General features: G+C 49.0%; 1 protein-coding gene across 1 annotated transcript in view; it reads right to left on the bottom strand.

The window, feature by feature from the left end:
• Positions 1-19,506, bottom strand: part of PAQR8 (progestin and adipoQ receptor family member 8) — a 66,214-nt gene extending 46,708 nt beyond the window's left edge. The window contains exon 1 of the mRNA XM_066595222.1: positions 19,417-19,506. The gene's annotated coding sequence lies outside the window, so the exon portion shown is untranslated. The remainder of the gene's footprint in view (positions 1-19,416) is intronic.
• Between the last annotated feature and the right edge of the window lie 4,552 nt (positions 19,507-24,058).

Raw genomic sequence — 24,058 nt, 5'->3', positions numbered from 1 at the left:
TAGTCACCGCACCGCACAGAGACATCTGACTGTAGTCACCGCACCGCACAGACACCTGACTGTAGTCACCGCATGAAACAGAGACACCCAACTGTAGTGACCGCACCGCACAGAGACACCTGACTGTAGTCACTGCACAGAGACACCTGACTGTAGTCACCGCACCGAGACACCTGACTGTAGTCACCGCACCGCACAGAGACATCTGACTGTAGTCACCGCACCGCACAGAGACATCTGACTGTAGTCACCACACAGAGACACCTGACTGTAGTCACCGCACCGCACAGAGACATCTGACTGTAGTCACCGCACCGCACAGACACCTGACTGTAGTCACCGCACAGAGACACCTGACTGTAGTCACCGCACCGCACAGAGACATCTGACTGTAGTCACCGCACCGCACAGACACCTGACTGTAGTCACCGCATGAAACAGAGACACCCAACTGTAGTGACCGCACCGCACAGAGACACCTGACTGTAGTCACCGCATGAAACAGAGACACCCAACTGTAGTGACCGCACCGCACAGAGACACCTGACTGTAGTCACTGCACAGAGACACCTGACTGTAGTCACCGCACCGAGACACCTGACTGTAGTCACCGCACAGAGACACCTAACTGTAGCCACCGCACGCACAGAGACATCTGACTGTAGTCACCGCACCGCACCGAGACACCTGACTGTAGTCACCGCACCGCACTGACACCTGACTGTAGTCACCGCACCGCACAGAGACACCTGACTGTAGTCACTGCACAGAGACACCTGACTGTAGTCACCGCACCGAGACACCTGACTGTAGTCACCGCACAGAGACACCTAACTGTAGCCACCGCACGCACAGAGACACCTAACTGTAGTCACCGCACCGCACCGAGACACCTGACTGTAGTCACCGCACCGCACTGACACCTGACTGTAGTCACCGCACCGCACAGAGACACCTGACTGTAGTCACCGCATGAAACAGAGACACCCAACTGTAGTGACCGCACCGTACAGAAACACCTGACTGTAGTCACCGCACAGAGACACCTGACTGTAGTCACCACACCGCACAGAGACACCTGACTGTAGTCACCGCACAGAGTCACCTGACTGTAGTCACCGCACCGCACAGAGACACCTGACTGTAGTCACCGCACAGAGACACCTGACTGTAGTCACCGCACCGCACAGAGACACCTGACTGTAGTCACCGCACAGAGTCACCTGACTGTAGTGACCGCACCGCACAGAGACACCTGACTGTAGTCACCGCACAGAGTCACCTGACTGTAGTCACTGCACCGCACAGAGACACCTGACTGTAGTCACCGCACAGAGACACCTGACTGTAGTCACCGCACAGAGACACCTGACTGTAGTCACCGCACAGAGTCACCTGACTGTAGTCACTGCACCGCACAGAGACACCTGACTGTAGTCACCGCACAGAGACACCTGACTGTAGTCACCGCACAGACACCTGACTGTAGTCACCGCATGAAACAGAGACACCCAACTGTAGTGACCGCACCGCACAGAGACACCTGACTGTAGTCACCGCACAGAGACACCTGACTGTAGTCACCGCACAGAGACACCTGACTGTAGTCACCGCACCGCACAGAGACACCTAACTGTAGCCACCGCACCGCACAGAGACATCTAACTGTAGTCACCGCACCGCACCGAGGCACCTGACTGTAGTCACCGCACCGCACAGAGACACCTGACTGTAGTCACCGCACCACACAGAGACACCTGACTGTAGTCACCGCACCGCACAGAGACACCTGACTGTAGTCACCGCACCACACAGAGACACCTGACTGTAGTCACCGCACCGCACAGAGACACCTGACTGTAGTCACCGCACCGCACAGAGACACCTGACTGTAGTCACCGCACTGCACAGTGACACCTGACTGTAGTCACCGCACCACACAGAGACACCTGACTGTAGTCACCGCACCACACAGAGACACCTGACTGTAGTCACCGCACCGCACAGAGACACCTGACTGTAGTCACCGCACCGCACAGAGACACCTGACTGTAGTCACCGCACTGCACAGTGACACCTGACTGTAGTCACCGCACCGCACAGAGACACCTGACTGTAGTCACCGCACTGCACAGTGACACCTGACTGTAGTCACCGCACCGCACAGTGACACCTGACTGTAGTCACCGCACCGAGACACCTGACTGTAGTCACCGCACAGAGACACCTGACTGTAGTCACCACACTGCACAGAGACACCTGACTGTAGTCACCGCACAGAGTCACCTGACTGTAGTCACCGCACCGCACAGAGACACGTGACTGTAGTCACCGCACTGCACAGAGACACCTGACTGTAGTCACCGCACTGCACAGAGACACCTTACTGTAATCACCACACCGCACCGAGACACCTGACTGCTGGTTAGGGTTAGCATTCCCGCATTATGGTAATATAAGATATATATATGTTAGTCTATTGTGGACATTAATTACGGTTTGGTTAGACCTCTTGGTGACGTCTGCGAGAGGTGCAGTATTATAGATATTATTTGTGCACAGTATTGCAGTATCATGAGGGTACTATATAGCAGCATTATTTGTGCACTCTCTAGTAGTACAATGTTGGTACTGTATGGGCATAATACACTGTACAATCACTGCACTAGGAACACCAACTCAATAACGGGTTGGTCCATCCCTTTTCGGCGATCATGGCCTTCAGATGTTGGGGAATGGATTAGACAAGGTGGTGAACATCCTCCATACTCAGCCCGCCCCGTGCCCGCTGCAGCAGCTTCATCAGTCGCTGCGCATTTTGCAGATAAGTAAGAGCAGACCTCACAGTCCTTTCTAACATACCCCAACATGTCCAGTGAGTTTGGAGTCCGCTGTTATACTGTTGGGTCAGTTGGCAAACTGTGACACATCATTGCTGAGATGCTAGACGTGCCACCCAACACCAGCCTCTAAAGGCCCATTTACACGGAGTGATGATCGCTAAATAAAAAATCGCTAATCGCCGATCGTTTTAGCGATAACGGTGTGTGCAAATGGGCGCTGAGCACCCGCTTTTCAGGCACTGTTATTTGATCATTAAAATCAAGCTAACCTAAAAACCGTCCTTCACTTTTATCAGTAGTTCTTCATGGGGAGTGCTGATAGTATTGTTTCCCGTGCAGAACAAATTATCTGAGCGCAGATAATAGCCTGGGGCTATTAGCTGCATTCAGGGAAGGCTTCATTTGCACACCTAATTGGTAATTAAGTAGCTGAGTAGCTACTTAAGTACCAATTAATACTTTATGCAAAATCATGGCTCATAGCTGTCACTCACACTGTCGCTTGAGTGATCTTTGAGCGATGATCTGCTGGTGTAAATGGGCCTTAACCCCTTAATGACACGGCCTATTTTGGGCTTAAGGACCCAACGATTTTTGGCAGATTTTCTTCTACATTTATCAAAAGTCATAACGTTTTTATTTTTCGGTCAACGCGGCCAAATAAGGGCTTGTTTTTTGCGTGGCGAACTGTAGTTTTTATCGGCGTCAATTTTGGGTCCATTAACTATATCGTAAAACTTTTATTTTTTTTTATGATCGCAGGGAGAGAAAACGCATAATTTCTGCCATAGATTATTATTTTTTTACAGCGTTAATCATGCAGCATAAATAAGACAATCCATTTTTCTGTGGGTCGCTACGGTTACAACGATACAAAATATTCTTACTTTTTTTTTTAGGTTTTTCCACTTTTCTGCAATAAAACCCCTTTTTTTGGAAATCTTTTTTTTTTCTAAATCGCTGCATTCAAAGTCCTGTAACTTTTTTATTTTTCTATGTACGGAGCTCTATGAGGGCTTATTTTTTGCGAGACGAATTGTAGTTTCTATTGGTACCATTTTGGGGAATGTACGGCTTTTTTGATCACTTTTATTGCGTTTTAAGTGAGGCAAAATGCAAAAAATTAACATTTTGCCTCCGTTTTTTAGCGTTCTTTTTAACGCTTTTTTCCGTGCACAGTCAAAAGCATGTGCAACTTATTGTATGCATCGTTACGGACACGACAATATGAAATATGTAGGGTTTAAAATTTTTTTCCCTTTTTTTATGCTAATCTGAAAAAAAGCATAAAAAAGGGGTTTTTTTAACTTTTTTTAATTCATTTTTTTATGTTTCTTTTTTTTTTTTTTACAACATCTGCGTTCTTCTGGGGGACTTTCACCACAGCCCTGATGATCGCTGTGATAAGGCATGGCAGAGCTACTGCTCTGCCATGCCTTATCGCTTATACAGCAATCTCAGGCACTGGCAACACAGGACGCCAGTGTCTGGCGTCCTGTTGCCATGGCGACAGGCCAGGCTCTCGCGATAACATTACAAGAGCCGGCCGAAGACACAGAGGGAGCGCGCTCCCTCTGTGAACTCTTGCCCTGCCGCGATCTGCTTAGATCGTGCCAGGGAAGGGGTTAACAGCTGGGGAGGGGCGCATTTCCAAAGCACCTCCCGCTGTTGCAGCGGGAGGCCGGCTGTGACTGACAGCCGACTCCCGCTACGGGATAGCGCGGGATCATATGTGATCTTGCGCTATCCCCAGGACGTAAGTTAACGCCTTGCTGCGGGAAGGGGTTAACAGGATAGGGGATAACTTGCTGATCAGTTGGGGTCTCGCTGTTAAGACCCCCGCCAATCCTGAGAACGTGTGTCCTCTATTTTTCTCACTGCAATGAAGAGGAGGAGACTGAATGAAGCGCTGGTCAGGCAAGTGCACCAGCGCTCCATTCACTTTCAATGGGACCAACGAGATACCCAGGCGGCACCTGCTTGGGTATTTCTGCCACTCCCATTGAAATGAATGGAGCGCTGACCGCGCATGCTCCACCAGCTCTCTCTTCATCCTGCCGTCACTGCGGAGGGGGGAAACAATCCATGGAATGACAAAACGGGGCCCCACAGTCCTATTGATTGACGGGGATCCGAGCGGATAACTTGTTATTTTGGTATAACCCCCCTAACCCCACCCTAACCATAACTCTGCTTCTCGCTTGTAATCAGGATGTCTACTGGCCTGGTTGATGATGGAGATTCTTGAACGGATCATAAGAAACAGCAAACTGGTGCCAAGTGAATGTTTTGGATAAGACGTTGTGCTGGTAATGAGATCTGGTCATCGGGACCTGAAGGATGATAAGGAATGCTAGTAATTTACTGAGGAGTAGGAGTCTGTTTGTACTTCTGCACAGCGCAGGCCGCACAAACTCTATACTAACCGCGTAACAGACTACAAATACATTACATTACTTAGCTGAATTAAAGTTTGTATTATACTTCAGAGCTGTATTCACAATACTGGAGGAAATTCTTCCAGTATTTCCTGCTTTTTCAATGGCTCTGCAAGATTTGGACCAGAAGTGTCCGAGGAGCTTATCAGTAGATGATAACTAATATAATGTTATATATGTACACAGTGATTCTATCAGCAGAATAGTGAGTGCAGCTCTGGAGTATAATACAGGATGTAACTCAGGAGCAGTACAGGATAAGTAATGTATGTACACAGTGACTCCACCAGCAGAATAGTGAGTGCAGCTCTGGAGGATAATACAGGATGTAACTCAGGATCAGTACAGGATAAGTAATGTATGTACACAGTGACTCCAGCAGCAGAATAGTGAGTGCAGCTCTGGAGGATAATACAGGATGTAACTCAGGAGCAGTACAGGATAAGTAATGTATGTACACAGTGACTCCTCCAGCAGAATAGTGAGTGCAGCTCTGGAGGATAATACAGGATGTAACTCAGGATCAGTACAGGATCAGTAATGTATGTATACAGTGACTCCTCCAGCAGAATAGTGAGTGTAGCTGTGGAGTATAATACAGGATGTAACTCAGGATCAGTACAGGATAAGTAATGTATGTACACAGTGACTCCTCCAGCAGAATAGTGAGTGCAGCTGTGGAGTATAATACAGGATGGCACTCAGCATCAGTACAGGATAAGTATTGTATGTACACAGTGACTCCACCAGCAGAGTAGTGAGTGCAGCTCTGGAATATAATATAGGATGTAACTCAGCATCACTACAGGATAAGTATTGTATGTACACAGTGACTCCACCAGCAGAATAGTGAGTGCATCTCTGGAGTAAGGTGTGGTTTGTTGGAGCTCCTCAGAGAACCAGGGTGTGGTTGCAGTCCCAGCTGGAAGCCTGTTTTGGAGCCCAGGATCAGAGCACGTAGCTGGGCTTCTTGTTCTATGGAGTCCCGCAATTCCCCCCCCCCCCCCGGCTTCGGTCGGAGGGGGGGGAGTGCTGAGAAGGCAGCGACAACACCATCAGCGGCGCTGGCGGCATACGTGGTTTCAGCAGCAACAACCAGGAAAGCCGGAGCAGCTAGTAAAGCTGCGAAGAGAGAGGGTCCGGGTCGCAGGCGGAGTGACATGGCCCAGCAGGTTGGTGCAGCCGCATCTGACAGCGCTGGAAGCGAGATGATGACCCGCAGTCAGACTCGCAGCCAAACGCTCAGCAAAGAAGGTAAGCCACAGTGGAGTGATCGTCGGAAAGGGGAGTCTGTGGTAGAGCTGGCCTCCCGTCTGGCCACCAGCATGGCAGACTATGAGCGAGCGGGGAGAGAAATCCTCCTGCAGAAGGAGAAGCTGCGGTCGGCCAGGTCACTGAAGGACCAGACCGCTGCTAAAGGAAAAAGAGATGCAATCAGCAAGTCCATACAGGACTGTAAAGACTGCATACAAAGGTGCAAGGAGGAGAGGGACAGGATTCTTGAGCAAAGTGGTCCCTTTAGGGAAAAATTAATAAACAGTGATAGGTTCTCCAAGATGGCGTCAGGACACAGCGGTCACAAGGAGGCTGATCACTCCAGCGATGGAGACAGCAGTGGTGACTGTTCTGAGGAGGACACCTACCAGGACAGTCTGAGGGAGCAGCCTGTCTGCTCAGGAGAGCAGACCCAGAGTGGCACTACAACCACCAGCAGCCTCCGGCCGGAGCAGGTTGCGCTGCCTCTAACCTCCGGGGATTCTGATCCAGAAGAAGATAAAAGCGATGGGGGCGCTTTAATAATGCAGCAGATAAGGCTGTTGGAATCCCCCCCTAATATGAGCAGCCTTAAGTTTGGTGATGATTTACCAGAGGAGGAAGTGAAAATCAAGGCGAAAAAAGGAAAAAAAAAGAATTTGGTGCAGGAGAAATTTGTGTATGTGACGGGGGGCGCTGGTTTGGCTGCAAAGTCGGATCAGGGCACCCCCACCCTGAGAACCCCGGTTTCTGACTCTGCAGTGGGTTTTGAACATGGGAACAGGGATAAAGGAGTTAAACTGGCCAGGTCCCCTGTCCCTGTTTCAGTTAGTGCAGTGACAGAAACAGCCAGCAGGGCGGCCAGCACAGGACAAGGCAAGGTGGCAAAAGAGTTTGGCAGTGGCGGAACTGCCAGCGCCAGTAAGGCCAGTGATGCGGAGGGTGCTGCGGGATCGGGGGTCCCCCGTGCGACAGGTCGGTCTACAGGGGTCCCTCAGTCTAGGTCCCAGTCTAGGTCCCAGGCACCCAGTGATGTGGAGGCTGCTGGCAAATGTAAAGGAAAAAGCAAAAATAAAAATGTTAATACTGCCGGAATGCAGAGTGCTGACCATGGGGGGGTCATTACGGTGGTTGCAGCTGCGCAAGATGGGGCAGCAGTGCCACCCCCCAGGTCTACCAAGGCCCAAAATAAAAAAGCTGCTTCTAACCCCAAGTCCGGTCCAGAGGGTCTTGGAATGAAAGGTCTTGGTATGAAAGGTGTGGATGTGTCTGGTGCAGCCCGCGAGTCTGATGCTCCGACGCACTCGGAGGTACGGGCTGAAGCTACTGTTCTCAGCACAGGGGAACCTACTGTAAATATAGGCACAGGTTCTGGGGATAGTCAGGGCACATCACAGGTTCCAGTCGCCCCTCCGGCGGCGACGACAGCTGGTAGGAGTTATGCCAGTGTCGCCGCTGGAGGGGAAGGGTCCTCCTTGTCTCCAGGCTCTAGAGAGGGCGTATTGCAACAGCGCCTCCTGGGGGCTCTACGGAAGGGGGAGAGTTCAATCACAGTTGGAGGAAGAGAGGTGAACCTATCTCTTTGGACAGAGAGACACGGCTTAGGAGCCTTCCGAGAGCAAAGGGGGGAGACCGTATGGTCCCTACCAACACCCGGGCAGGATGCAGGTCGTAGGAATGTGGTCCGTCTTCGTTGGAGGGGCAATGATACATGCCCCCCGAGGGCGAGGGTAGTGGAGCTTCTACTGAAGATGGGCTTTAGGGCGGTTGACATCTTTGCCCTAATCCATCCCTTCGGCACGTCTGAGTTTGACATCAGCTTCGTTCGCCCAGAGGGTCTAGAACTCTTCTGGGGGAATTACGAGCTGATGAAAAGCGAGCCCGGCTGGCGAGACTTTGCCGTCCAGGTGGTGTCTCGCCAGAACGAAGTCAAGAAGGTGACCGTTTTGACTCGTAACGAGTCACTTTCTTGTTTTGATATAATGACGTGGCTCGGTCGATACGGAGAGGTGACAGACATGCCCAGAAAGAACAGGGATGAGCACGGCATATGGTCCGGGGCCTGGATGTTTATGGTCAAGCTGAAGCGTTCAGGTAACTCAGTGGCACACATTCCATCTGCAGCCTTCCTCGGCAGGGATCGTATCCTGGCCTTTTACCAGGGGCAGCCGAAGCTCTGCCACAGGTGCGGCGACCCCTCACACTTGAGCGCCGCTTGTAAGACCTTGAAGTGCGCTCTGTGTGGGGGTCTGGGTCATCTAGCCGCCTCCTGTGCGGAGATTAGGTGTAACCTGTGTGGTGATCTCGGTCACCCATTCAGTCGCTGTCCACGCTCCTTTGCCAATGCGGTGTCAGCCCCTACGGATGGGGGCCATGGTGCGGCCTCCGGGGGTGAGGGGACTAGCAGAGGTGGAGGAGCTCAGGAGCCAGGGAAGAACCGGCAAAAGACGCCTGCTGAGCAGAGGCGTCAGGACAAACGCAGACGGAGCAGGGAGCTGACATGAGCGACCACAGCAGGTGGGTCAATGGTGGCCCCTGTTCCTGAAGCAAATTGTGCGGCTGAGGCCTTGAGGGACAGCAAAGTGGATGAAGAGGACAGGAGGATCCAGAGGGAGGAGAGAAATACCAACTCTTCAGATTCCTCCCACTATGAGAGTGTGGATGGGGAAGGAAAGAGGTGGTTAGAGAAACGGCGTAAGCTAGGTGCCACTAGGAGAAAGCGAAGGGGGGATTCAAGATCTTCTCCCACCCCTGGCAAAGTACTGGAAGGAGAAGCCAGCTCGCCTCCAGTTGGACTCTCCAACAGGTACCGGGCCCTTCAAGACATCTCTTCCTCCTCTGAGGGGGAAGCGAAGGGCAAGGTGCCTGGGGCAAAGAAAGGGTCAACAGGGGGTGCTGAGTCTCCTACTCGTGGAGGCATAGTTCCTTCCGGGGAGGGGGCTACTCTGGAGCCTGGAAACAAGGACGATGGGGTCGGGGGATCCCCTGCTATGGACACATCTGTGTCCAAAAAAAGAAGCAAGGGGCTTTCCTCTGACCCCGAAGAAGCGGGTGTGAGGAAGAAAGCCATCTAATTTAATCACTCATGATGGCGGCACCCACTCCGCTGACTCTGGCATCAATTAACGTTGCCAGCATTAAGTCGGATACGGCTAGATTTGCGGCCTTTGATTTTCTCGGCCGCGTTGAAGCCGACATTTTATTCTTGCAGGAGACCAGGCTGTCCGATTTGGCAGCCATACATAAGGCAAAAAGGGAGTGGAGGTCAGGCCCTTCCTACTGGTCTCTTGCGGCCGAGCCGTATAGCGGAGTGGCGGTCCTTTTTACCGCAGCGGTCGAATGCCGACGAGTTATTGAATTAGAAATGGGAAGGTGCCTGATCTTAGATGTCCTCATGAAGGGACAAGAATTGAGACTTGTAAACATCTACGGTCCCCAGTCAAAAAAGGACAGGAAGAGTCTCTTTATGAGGATCAAGCCCTACCTTTTTACCAGCCGCCAAGTTGTCTTTGGAGGTGACTTTAATGCAGTCACAAGAGCCCGCGATAGGGGAGGCTCTGGAGACAGGCGGTTGACTTTTGACAGCGTCGCACTTAATAGCATAGCTAGCGAGGCTCGCCTGGTGGATGTCCACATCCGGCACACCCCAGGCCACGAGGGGTTCACCTTTTATAGGGGTCAGAGCAGGTCTAGAATAGACAGGTTTTATTTGAAGGAGGAAGCCATCTCTTCACCAGTGTCCGTTGTTGAGGTGGAATTCTCCGATCACTGTCTAATATTGTTTTCTCTGAATGTTGCAGAGACCCCCCGGATGGGTAGAGGTTTGTGGAGACTGAATTCATCACTCCTGGAGGAAGCAGAGATAAGACAGTCCTTTGAGGATTTTCTGCAGAGCCAGGTACCATTACTGGATCTCTGTAGCAGTAAGTCAGAGTGGTGGGAGATGTTCAAGAGGAGGGCGGCGAGGTTCTTCCGTGAGCTCTCCAACCTCAGATGCCTGGACAGGTACCGCCTGTACAACGGCCTGAGGAGGAAACTCGAACATCTCGTTTCGACTGGAGGTAGCCGCGAGGAGATCTCCAGAGTGAAATCTTTACTCAAGACGTGCCAGTATGACAGACACGCATCCTTGGTTTTTGAGAGGGATTTCGGGAAGTACCGCTCGCCCGACCCTTACAGAAACTGTAGGATGTCAGTGAATAGTAAAGTGGTCACTGGACTGATTGACAGTACGGGGTCCCTGAATCGATCCAGATCAGGGATTCTGGAGGTCGTCAGATCCTACTACTCGCAACTCTTGGGAAAGAGGGATCTAGATTCGGAAGGGATGTCGGCTTTCCTGGCTGAAGCTGTCCCTGGGCCAGGGGTAGACACCTCTCTTGGCGTTTTGACAGAAGAGATCAGAGAAGAGGAAGTTAGACTGGCGATTGATGGGCTCCGGCCCAAAAAGTCGCCAGGTCCGGATGGATTAACATCCGAGTATTATAAGACCTTCAGGGACCTCTTGAGTCCCCTCTTGACGGAGGTATTAAATGAGTGTCTTTCCTCGGGCACTCTGCCAAAGTCAATGAGGAGGTCGGCCTTGATCATTCTGTCAAAAGGTAAAGACTCGAGCCGTATTGAGAACTGGCGTCCCATAGCGCTTCTCAATACGGACAGGAAGGTTCTGGCAAAAGTGCTGTTTAATCGGCTGGTCAAGTTTGCACCCCGGCTCCTCTCGGGGGCGCAGCATTGCTCTGTTCCAGGCCGTAGCACCTTTAGCGCTGTTCTCGGTGTCCGGGAGGCAGTGGAGCAGGGTAGGGCTGGTCACTGGGAGGGGTACCTGCTGTCCTTGGATCAGGCCAAAGCGTTTGATCGGGTTAATCACGAGTACCTCTGGTCCGTCCTTCTGAGATACGGCCTGCCAGTGGGGTTTGTTGATTGGCTGCGAACATTGTATGCAGGGGCTGAGACTTTCCCGCTGGTGAACGGTTGGCCCGGCCGCCCTTTTGAGGTGGGGTCCGGCGTCCGTCAGGGCTGTCCTCTAAGCCCCCTGTTGTATGCGTTTGCGATAGATCCCTTCCTTAGGAGGGTTGATTGTGGACCTATAGCAGGGGTCGGGATGGACCGGGCGGTGCCGGAGGCTACCCTGAGGGCAGTGGCATACGCCGATGATGTCACGCTCTTCGTGTCCTCGAGAGAGGAGGCGGAGTTTGTGGTGTCGGAGGTGGACCGCTACTCGGAAGCTTCCGGGTCTATGGTCAACTCGGATAAGTGTGAAAGTCTCTGGTTAGGAAGGGGGGATCCTACGTTTGATCTCCCGGACACCCTTCCGGTGCCCCAAACTTCAGCAAAAGTACTTGGCATCAAATTCGGCCAGGGGGATTACCCCATGCAAAATTGGGTGGACAGGCTGGATGGTGCAACTCACAAGGTAAATCAGTGGAAGGGTTGGTCTTTGACCCTTCGGGAAAGAATTAGCCTGATCAAAACATACCTGCTCCCGTTATTCATCTACCTGGGCAGCGTATGCATTTTGCCAGAACCTCTCTGGACTCGGGTCTACAACCTGTTCTTCCTAATGTTGTGGGGGAATAGGTTGAACCTGATCAGGAGAGATGTTACATACCGCACGAGGAGACTAGGGGGGTTGTCTATGGTCAACCCCGTGGTGTTTCTTGTAAACACTTTTTTTAAGATCAACATAGGCAACCTCTGGCAAGAGAGGGCTCCTCCGTGGGTCTACTCCTGCAGGGGATGGTTTCGGCCCTTCTTCCAGGAATGGGAGACAGGAGGGCGAGTGAAGGACCTTCGCACGCAGCACGGACATCTCCCGGCTTACGCTACCTTGGTTCTGAAGGTGATACGCCGGTGGGGTCTGGGGATGTGGGAGATCAGGACTCTGACGAGGAGGCTCCTCGACGAAAGAGTCCTGTTGACCCATTTCCAGAAGCCCCTGGCGCTCAAGGACTGCCCAAGTCGGGACCTGGAGGGAGGGTTACGTTTACTGAATTCAACCCGGGTCCCCTTGAAGTTTTGGGACTTGGCTTGGCGCTGCTTTCACGGGAGACTGTATGTAAGGGGTAACTTGAAGAGCAGGCCTCTGATTGACAGGTGTTGCCCCCGTCAGGAGTGCAGCGACGTGCTGGAAAGCATGGAGCATTTCCTGCTTCAGTGCCCCTTTAATACAGAGGTATACCAACGGGTAGGGGTCTCCATAGGCTGGCCTCAGCTGGCACACCTCTCCTATGCGGAGTGGGCTTATGGAGCGTTCAGAGGCCTTGGTGGCAGGGACCGCTGCACTTTATTTCTAGTTAGCCTAGCGGTCAGGTTCCACATCTGGAGTGCACGGTGTTTAATCTCGACGGAGCTGAAAGTCCTCCCCGTGGATACGGTATGTAGGAACATCCTGGGTGACCTGGTGAAGGCGCGTTCTTTGGAGTATGAGAGGCTGGGCACATCTAAAGCTTCTCTCCTATGGAGAGGGCTTGTATTTCGTTAGGGACAGTTTGTTTTTCTTAATTTTCTAGGGGCAGAGTAGGGAGAGAATAGGGACAGGATAGGGAGAGAGGAGGGATAGGGCAGGGACAGGTTTCCATGAAGGGTCAGACTGAGGGGCAGACTAAGGACAGTCTAGGGCAAATTAGGGAAAGAATAGGGAGAAAATGCAAGGGATAGTACATTGTGATGTCTGTGCCCGGCTTATCACCTCCAATCCCGGTGGGGGGCTGTGAGTGCACCATAAAGCTTTTTGTTTTGATTTGGGCAAGATGGAGTGAAGTAGGGCTGCAGGTGAGCCGACCTTAGGCTTTCGGGTTATGTTAATATATATCGTGTATGTCATGTATATTGGTTATTGTATGTTTTATATGTATATATTCACGTTCTGGGTGGTAGTTAGGTTGGGTGGGGGGTTGGGGGGGAGTGGTTTCACGCCTTGAGCCGTAGCCTGGCACGTCCCGAACATTGAACTCTGGGCACGGACTGGTGGAGCGGGCATGGCCCCCAGGCTGCGGCAGGCAGAGTGTTGTACAGTTTATATATATTAAAAAAAAACAAAAACCCTGGTGTGGCTTGGCACGTCCTGAACTTTAGAACTCTGGGCACGGACTGATGGAGCAGGCATGGCCCCCGAGCTGCACTGGGGACCCAAAAAAAAAAAAAAAAAAAAATTTTTTGAAAAACTATTTCTTTAGTTATTTTTGTATGCCGGTTGGCTTGGTCTTTATTTTCATATTTAGTTAATTATTGGTATATATATATGTTATGTTTACGTTATTGCCTAATTTTGTTTATGATGGGGTTTCAGTGCGGTACGGCTGGACCTGTAGCTTTAGTTTTAGTTTTCTCTTCTGGATAGCTGGATGCTCTTCTTTTAGGTATATTGTGTTTTGTTTCGAGTGTGTGTGCGAGTGTGCGGCAGGGGGGAGGGGAGTCCAGACATGGGGTTTCTTTTGTTTGTGGACCATGGACTCTGGGTGAAGGGCCTTATCTCTGTATACGGTTGTATTATTATTATTTACTATTGTTACAGTTTGCTTTTATTGTTATGTTTCATACTTTTATAATAAAAGATCTACAGGATGTAACTCAGGATCAGTACAGGATAAGTAATGTATGTACACAATGACTCCACCAGCAGAATAGTGAGTGCAGCTCTGGAGTATAATACAGGATATAACTCAGGATCAGTAATGTATGTACACAGTGACTCCACCAACAGAATAGTGAGTGCAGCTCTGGAGTATAATACAGGATGTAACTCAGGAGCAGTACAGGATAAGTAATGTATGTGCACAGTGACTCCACCAGCAGAATAGTGAGTGCAGCTCTGGAGTATAATACGGGATGTATTTACAGGATCTGGCGAAGTGAGTATGGGGTCTTTGGGGGGCGCCGTGTCGGGTTCCGCTGCGTTATTCTGCTGGCGGAGTCTGACACAGCCGTGGGCATGGGGCCTAATACAGGATAAATAATCTATGTACACATGACTCCACAAGTACAATTTTGAGAGGTATGATTATACAATTGTGTTTGATATAAAAAAAAATACCCTGTTAGGCCGGGTTCACACGGGACGAATATCTAGCTGAATTCTCGCGGATTGGTCGCACCGAAAATCCTCGAGAATTCCGCTGGAAAACCGCAGCTGCGAGTTTTGGAGCAGCTTTCTCTCGAAGGACAAAAGAAAGCGTTTCTGACCTAAAAAGGTCCTTAGAAATGTCCACAGTCATAGCTAAGGGCCTATTCACATGGGCAATTCTAACGTCCGATTTCTGTCCAAGTTTGAAACTGACAGAAAGTTAGAACTCAGACCCATGCCTGGCCTTATGTCTCACACCTTCTAGGTGCTCAGCCTAAGAAGAAAATATACCCTTCCCGACCCACATGGTAGGCTTCTCACACAGCAAAGACAGTGCTGCACACCAACGAGGGGCAAAAAACAGGAAACAGCCTGTCTGTACAAGGTTGTCTTTTCCTTCTGGCTTTGGCTAATAGTCCCAGTCATTGTTACAAGGCTTGTTAAAATATCTGACAATGACCTGCAGGAATGCTGCCTTCCAATAGGTGGTGCTGTAGAGGCATTGCTCCATCTTCCATTTGCATATATTTCCCAGAGGAGCATGCATGACCTTTCTAAGTCTCCTGGCACCTTCTAGATGTTCTCACTAAGGAGAAACGATACCCTTTCTGGCCAACCGGTTTTTTTCTCTCATTCGACTTCAATGGGAATTGTAAATGACATCAGTTCAGCCGCTTTCCTTCTTGTCTGACGTTTGTGAAAAATGGATGACACTCACACATTAAAAATGCAACTACTGATGTAAAGCGCACACACAGAATGAAATCGGTCATTTTCTCATTGCCCAATATTGCACTCACCTGTAGAATGCAATGAGAGCAAACCAGGAGGCAAAACAAGTCTGCAGTAAGTAAAAGACCCTTCTCTTCTATCTGATATTAAACCTTATAACGCTGCTGCACTATTATAAGACGATGGTATATTGTCTCGCACATCACTGTATAGAAAGGTCTCTGGAGGTTTTCAGTGCTGGAGAGATAAAGTAGTAATCATGGGGGCTGGGAGCTTTCCGGATTCATTCCATTGAAGATCACTACGGTCAACTTCTCTCCAGACTGTAATGGCTGATAAAAGGGAGCAATAGATGGCATGAAATCATATGGTGGTAGGATACATCTTCAATGCTCCCTCCTCCCCTTGCAGAGAGAGACAGCGTATATCGGCAGGGCGTGAAAACCCGGCTGATATACGCACGTCGGAATAAGCCCTAAGGGTGCATTCACACGGGCAGGGGAAGGGTGGCCTGGGCAGGGGGGCATGTGCCCCGGGCGTGTCCCTCAGCAAATGTTTTGAACCGCTGAGCCCAATGTTCTGCATAGTGACTGTAAGTTGTGTCATTCTTCCGAGACAAGTTGTGGCTGGGAGAAATCGTCAGGGTGGTCTGGGACAGAAGTTGAAAAAACGAGAAACTGAATGACGTAAGTGAGAACGTCACCTGTGATCACAGGATGCAATTGTACTGTAACGATCAAAATGGTACTAATAAAAAGAGCAGCTCACCCCGCTTAAAGCAAGCCCTCACACTGCCCCATCGATGGAGAAAAAAATTGGAACAGATTTTGATGCAGATTTGCTGCTGTAGAAAATATGGATCAAATCTGCTACATGTGAAGGCACCCTAAGGGCGCCCACCCACTGGCGTTTTTTTTCCCTGCGAAACTCGCAGCATTTTTTTCTCTGCAGGGGTCTATGGGACTTGTAATGTTAAAATCGCGATCGCGCAAAATCGCAATTTACCGCAAAATCGTGATTTTGCGCGACCGCGATTTTACCATTACAAGTCTCATAGACCCCTGCAGAAAAAAACGCTGCTAATTTCGCAGTGAAAAAAAACTGTAGTGGGTAGTCACCCTTAAAGGGGATGTCAGAGTTACTTTTTAAATCCATGCTCCCAATGATCAAACATAATAAACGATCTTCTACTCACTTGTCCTAGGTCCCTGCGGCTCCAGCACCGCAGCCGCCGTTCTTTCCTGTGACACTGTGATTACAGATGGCAGTCGGCCTATAATCGGGACTTCACAGACTGCTGCAACCAATCACAGACCTCAGCGTTCAAGTGCTGGGGTCCGTGATTGACTGCCGCAGACTGTGACGTCCTATTCACCGGCAGCGACTGCAGATAGTAAAGAGACCCAGCGTGGAGTTTGGAGGTGCGGCGCCGGATAGACGGGGAGCCAGGAGAATGAGAAGAAGATCTTTTATTATGTTTTGCCATTGGAAGCACGAACAAAAAAATAGCTCTGACATTCCCTTTAAGGGAGTCTCACATAAGTTTATTACAAATACATTTGTAACATGGACGAGTGTCCCAACACTGAGTGCAAAACTGTGTCCATTATACGCTCACCTGAAACTGGCCATATAGAAAAGGAATACAGTTCTTGGTTCTGTTGCCATATTTTATGAGCTCATGCCTGGTGCCGTATTTATGCTGTGAGCTTGGTTTTGGTGCTGTATTTATGGTATGATTATAGTTCTGGTGCTATATTTATGTACCGAGCTTGGTTTGAGTTCTATTTATCTACTAAACTCAATTCTGGTGCTTTAGGTATTAAGCTTGGTTGTGGTGCTGTACTTATGTACTATGTTTAGTTCTGGTGCTGTATTTACATATTAAGCTTGGTTGTGGTGCTGTATTTATGTACTAAGTTTAGTTCTGGTGCTGTATTTACATATTAAGCTTGGTTGTGGTGCTGTATTTATGTACTATGTTTAGCTCTGGTGCTGTATTTACATATTAAGCTTGGTTGTGGTGCTGTATTTATGTACTATGTTTAGTTCTGGTGCTGTATTTACATATTAAGCTTGGTTGTGGTGCTGTATTTATGTACTAAGTTTAGTTCTAGTGCTGTATTTACATATTAAGCTTGGTTCTGGTGCTGTATTTATGTACTATGTTTAGTTCTGGTGCTGTATTTACATATTAAGCTTGGTTCTGGTGCTGTATTTATGTACTAAGTTTAGTTCTAGTGCTGTATTTACATATTAAGCTTGGTTCTGGTGCTGTATGTATGTACTAAGTTTAGTTCTGGTGCTGTATTTACATATTAAGCTTGGTTCTGGTGCTGTATTTATGTACTATGTTTAGTTCTGGTGCTGTATTTACATATTAAGCTTGGTTTGAGTGCTATATTTATTTACTAAGCTCAGTTCTGGTGCTTTACATATTAAGCTTGGTTCTGGTGCTGTATTTATGTACTGTGGTTGCATCTGGTACTTTATTTATGTTAAATTAATAAACAGATTTAGGCCACTCTCACAAGGTGCTTTTACAGCTGTACTGAGCCTCCACTGATTTCAATGGGGTTTCTCTGGCGAGCGTTTTAGCACGGCGTTTCTAGCGTCGCACTAATCAAACGCTGTCTGTTCTATTTTAGTGCATTGCACCCCATCACCCATTGCAATGATGAGGTGTGTTAAAACGCTGTCAAACATGTTTAAAACGCTGTTCCAAAATGCCGCATTTAAAACCACGTCATTTTTACAAACGCATGTAACTGCTGGATGCACACGGCAAACCCCACCACACATACCAATTCCAGGAATTCGTGATGGAACCCGCACTAAATGGTTTGGAGGCGGGCATCCTGCGGGGTGATCTGCGGCAGAATGCCCACTGCGAAAATTCCGCTGGAAGTCGGCCCCATGTGGACCCAACCTAAGAGTGAGCTGTTGCTCCAGTGCTATGTCCTGGCCCCCCAGTCTAAAACTTGCCAGTCCCTGCACACAGCCAAGTGCGCCATTGATCTGAGAACAGCGCTGATATTGTACTAGTAAGCCTGTGTTTTTGTTCTGAGATTGCGGTGTGTTTTGTGAGAAAAACGGATCGCATCGCTTCATGCGCGTGAAAAGTTCATGTTTTAATAGTAAAAACTGAAAAAAAACACACATCGCACTCGCACAAAAAATCGTATTCACATGCGAGGGAAATGTAATATTTTTATCGGCTCCCGTACGAAATAACGAGCCATTCCTGAAAAGATCGCCCTAGAATAGGACAGGCAGCGAATTTTCGTTCTTGCACTCGGAGCAAGGGAAAAACTGCTCATGTAGATTAACCCATTGATAACTACGGGTTCTTTCCGCAAGCGATTTCCCTGCATCTCGCAATACAACAAAACTGCTTGTGAAACTTGCCCATGTAAATACACCCTAAGAGGAAAGTTGAGTTGTAGGCACCATGACTGCGAGCTATAAGCCCACTAGACCTCATCTCAGTAGGGGTGTGGGAGTTGGGGTCACCAAACCCCCCCCCACCTCCCTCCCCATATCATATATGACATTACAGCAATGTCTTATTGACTGTCTAGCACCTTACTGACGCTGAGCAGGAAACAGGATGGACTTTGACAACTTATTTCCGACACTGATACTGCAGGTAAAGTGAACCCCAAAAAGAGAAACCTCCCCCACAGTCAGATGCCAAGGCCCCGGATTTCTGGCTAGAGGACAGCTTTATACAAATGACTTTGGAAATTAACCTTTTAGTGCTTGATTTCCCCCAAAACAACACAGAGAATGATGCAAAAGCGTTGTTACAACTCACACAGGAACGGCTGGACCACAGCTGCCACAGAACATCTTAAAGTGAGTTTTGTGCGCATCATTTGATCATCAAATCAATGACTTGTCAAAGATGTTCTGCAGCAGCAAGCACACACTGTAACAAATGCACAACACTGGAGTGAACACAACAAGTGTCTTGGAGCGGATGCTTCCTCGGTCAGATGCAACTCAAGTATCAAGGAAATGGAGGAGAATAACAATAAGACGCCGACATGGAGATGAATAGAGTGAGAGAGAAGGGGTACAATACCTTCCCGCGGTACCAACAGAGTCCGGGCTGAGCCTCCTGGGGCTGTCAGATTGGGCTCAGCAGCGGGGCTGAATGTTCAGCCAGAAGCAGATCACAAACAGGGTGTGTTTATAAGAAGTGAGCGAGGAGGAGGAGGAGGATCTCATCACCAGCAGATACAGTGTAACACAATCCACAACTTCCTCACAGCATCATCACACTGCGAGATACAGCGCCACACCGTACACAACTGCCACACTGCGTCACATCACAACCAGATATAGCATGACACAACATACAATCCAACTCCCCAACTATAACATATCACCGCGAGATACAGTGTAACACAATCCACAACTTCCTCACAGCATCATCACACTGCGAGATACAGCGCCACACCATACACAACTGCTACACTGCGTCACATCACAGCCGGATATAGCATGACACAACATACAATCCAACTCCCCAACTATAACATATCACCAGCAGATACAGTGTAACACAATCCACAACTTCCTCACAGCATCATCACACTGCGAGATACAGCGCCACACCGTACACAACTGCTACACTGCGTCACATCACAGCTGGATATAGCATGACACAACATACAATCCAACTCCCCAACTATAACATATCACCAGCAGATATAGTGTAACACAATCCACAACTTCCTCACAGCATCATCACACTGCGAGATACAGCACCACACCGTACACAACTGCCACACTGCGTCACATCACAGCCGGATATAGCAGGACACAACATACAATCCAACTCCCCAACTATAACATATCACCAGCAGATATAGTGTAACACAATCCACAACTTCCTCACAGCATCATCACACTGCGAGATACAGCACCACACCGTACACAACTGCCACACTGCGTCACATCACAGCCGGATATAGCATGACACAACATACAGTCCAACTCCCCAACTATAACATATCACCGCGAGATACAGTGTAACACAATCCACAACTTCCTCACAGCATCATCACACTGCGAGATACAGCGCCACACCGTACACAACTGCCACACTGCGTCACATCACAGCCGCACACAATATGATGCAGGGCACAACTCCCCATCACTACCAGATACAATGTAACTCAATGCCAACGTCTCCAACTCACATCACAGACATAATACAATGTAACATGATATACAACTGTAACACGTCACACCAGATCCAGGGTAACTCAATACAAAAGTCTCCAAACTGTATCATATCACACTGTGACACAATATACAGCTCCCCAACTATAACATCACTGCCAGATGTGGTGTGAGATAATCCACAACTTCCTCACAGCATCATAACACTGTTACATCCAGTGGCACACTAGATACAATTAGATCCAGTGGTCAGATACAGTGTGACGCAATATATAACTCTCCAACTGTAACACATCACAACCAGATATAAAGTAACTCAATGCAAAAGTCTCTGACTGTATCACATCAGAGCCAGATACAATATGGCATGACGTACGACTCCCCAACTGTAAGATATCCCTACCAGATAGAGTATAACAATAAGTCTCCAAATTGAATCATATCACAGCCAGATATAGTGTGATGCAATAATACACTCTTGGCAAAAACTCTTCCGCCCCCAGAAGAAGTTGTTGTTTTGCTGTAAAACTCGTCCTGCAGTTCCATCTCAGGCAGATATGTAAATGATGAGGATTGTGGTGATTAGATGAATGGTCTTGTCAACGGAGACCCTAAAAGTGGTTCCCCGTTGGCCTATAAAAGGCTCTCGGAGGCTCCTTGTGTGTAGTGACCTCTTCTTCCACTTGTGTAGAGCTTGTTGACCACTAGGCGCCTCTACGATGCAGTGAAGAGATTTCACCCCATTACCAGAGTCTGAGAGGGGCGCATTATTGGGATGTGAGAACCTAGAATGGTAATATCGATGCATTGTTCCCCACGAGGCTGTTCTGACAAGACTTTTAGGAGGTGTTGGGACCAGGGGATGTGTGAGGACACACAAGGTGACCGGACTCAGGATGCCGCCGACAGACCAACAGTAGAGAGGAACATCTGACCAGACTGTTAGGAGGTGTTGGGAGCAGTGGATGTGTGAGGGCACACACGGTGACCGGGCTCAGGACGCCCCCTATAGACCACTAGAAGAGAGGAGTGTCTGACCAGACTGTTAGGGGGTGTTGGGACCAGCAGATGTGTGAGGGCACAAAAGATGGCCGGGCTCAGGACGCCCCCAATAGATCACCAGTAGAGAAGAGCATCTGACCAGACTGATAGGAGGTGTTCGGAACAGTGGATGTGTGAGGGCACACAAGGTGACTGGGCTCAGGAAGCCCCCTACAGACTACCAGCAGAGAGGAGCGTCTGACTAGACTGTTAGGAGGTGTTGGGACGAGTGGATGTGTGAGGGCACACAAGGTGACTGGGCTCAGGAAGCCCCCTACAGACTACCAGCAGAGAGGAGCGTCTGACTAGACTGTTAGGAGGTGTTGGAACCAGTGGATGTGTGAGGGCACACAAGGTGACCGGGCTCAGAACGCCCCCTACAGACCACCAGTAGAGAGGAGCATCTGACCAGACTGTTAGGAGGTGTTGGGACCAGTGGATGGGGGCACACAAGGCGACCGGGCTCAGGACACCCCCGACAGACCACCAGTAGAGAGGAGCGTCTGACCAGACTGTTAGAAGGTGTTGGGACCAGTGCATGTGTGAGGGTACACAAGGCGACTCGGCTCAGGCCGCCCCTAACAGTCCACTAGTATATAGCATCGTTTGATCGTCCAACAAGCACGAGCAGCTCCAACTATTTCTTCCTCCGCCATTCAGAGACAGGTGACATCATGGTTACAGGCCCCTGTGTCTGTCGGAATCATTTCCAGTAACTTGGCTGAAGGACATTTGTTCTTACTGTGCCCATTACATGTACGGTCTTTGACACCCACCGTCACCGTCCGTTTGCAGTGGTGCTGTGAACGACGAAACTGGACACTACGGAGTGGAACCAGATTGTCTTCAGCAACGAATCCAGGTTTAGTTTGGGCACTCATGATGACTGTGTTCATGTCTGGAGACCTCGGGGTGAGCACTTTAATCCTACCTCTGTTGTGGAGCGGCTTACTGCCCCCGGGTCAGGGGTATGTTCAGGACATCCTGCAACCACATGTGTTCCTCTCATGGTGGTTTCCAAGAGGCATTTCCCAGCAGGATATTACTCATCCGCGCACACACAAGGGGCCACAGGAATGTACCCACAACATTGTCACACTTCCGTGGCTGCCCGGTCGCCAGATATATCAGCAATAGAACATGTATGGGACCATCTGGGATGCCAACTTCCACAGCCTACCAGTTCGTACGATCTAGAGGCTCAGTTACAGCAAATGTACAACGATACACCACAGGATACCATACAAAACCAGTATGCCTCCATGTCTGCCTGTATCACATCCTGTATCCAGGCTAGAGGTGGCCCAACAGGCTACTAGAGGTTCCATGTCCATCTGTGTCACATCTTGTATCTAAGCTAGAGGTGGCTCAACATGGTACTAGAGCCTCCAAGCCCACCTGTATCACATCTTGTATCCAAGCTAGAGGCGGTACAACAGAGTACTAGAGCCTCCATGCCCACCCGTATCACATCTTGTATCCAAGCTAGAGGTGGTACAACAGGGTACTAGAGCCTCTCTACAAGGGGTCGGTTCTCCACAATAAATGATCCTTTTGCTCTGATATTGTAACCTCTTACATACATCACTGTTACAATCACACAGAGAAAGTTTTATTCACAGACGTGACTTACGTGAATTAAGTCACGTCTGTGAATAGGGCTTTATACAATTTTTAGTTTGACTTGTGCTGCCCCTTCTGTGAACCTACAGAGAAAGTTTCATTCGATTCTGAGAACTTCTAGGGGAGGGATTGGTTTCTCCAAATATTACACATCTCCCCAACTGTAGCACATCACAAGCATATGCAATGTAACATAATATAAAAGTCTTCAACTGTATCACTTCACAACCAGATGCAGTGTGACACAATATACAACTCACCTAATATAACATATCACTGTTATATACAATGTAGCAAGATACAACAGTCTCCAAATGTCTCACAGCCAGATACGATGCATACAAAAGACAAAAGTCAACACTTTTCGCTAACAAATTAAAGGGAATGTGAAGTTGCAAGAAAGCCACGGCTGCAACAAATACAGTAACACAAACACATTTAATATCTGAATAAAATTGCACAACTATTGTTTATACTAACAGCCTTCCCTGAGTCCATTGAAGTCTTTACTCCAGAGAGGTATCTTTTAGTGTCTAATAAGGTTCGCCTGGACGTGGCAGATGGGCACACATGTTTTGATCAAAATATGTACTAAGAATTTTGCATCTTTATGCATTTCGTATAAACAGTTGTGCAATTTTATTCAGATATATAAGGGGTTGTCCGGGTGCAAGACACCTTTTTTTAAAAAAAGCAGTGGTACTTACCCATCCTCACACCCAGTAATTCAGTGCTGCATCTCTGTGGTATTCTTGGTTTTTGTTTAGGCACAGCAGCGGTCAGGCACTGTTCTCCTGGTATCGTGGCTTGCAGCATCTGAGTGGTGATACCAGGTGAAGAGCATGTGAGTACTGTGACCTCTGATTGACAGC

This window comes from Eleutherodactylus coqui, chromosome 1, assembly GCF_035609145.1.
Source record: "Eleutherodactylus coqui strain aEleCoq1 chromosome 1, aEleCoq1.hap1, whole genome shotgun sequence".
In the NCBI taxonomy this organism is placed as follows: Eukaryota; Metazoa; Chordata; class Amphibia; order Anura; family Eleutherodactylidae; genus Eleutherodactylus; species Eleutherodactylus coqui.
This window is presented reverse-complemented; position numbering and strand designations above follow the sequence as displayed.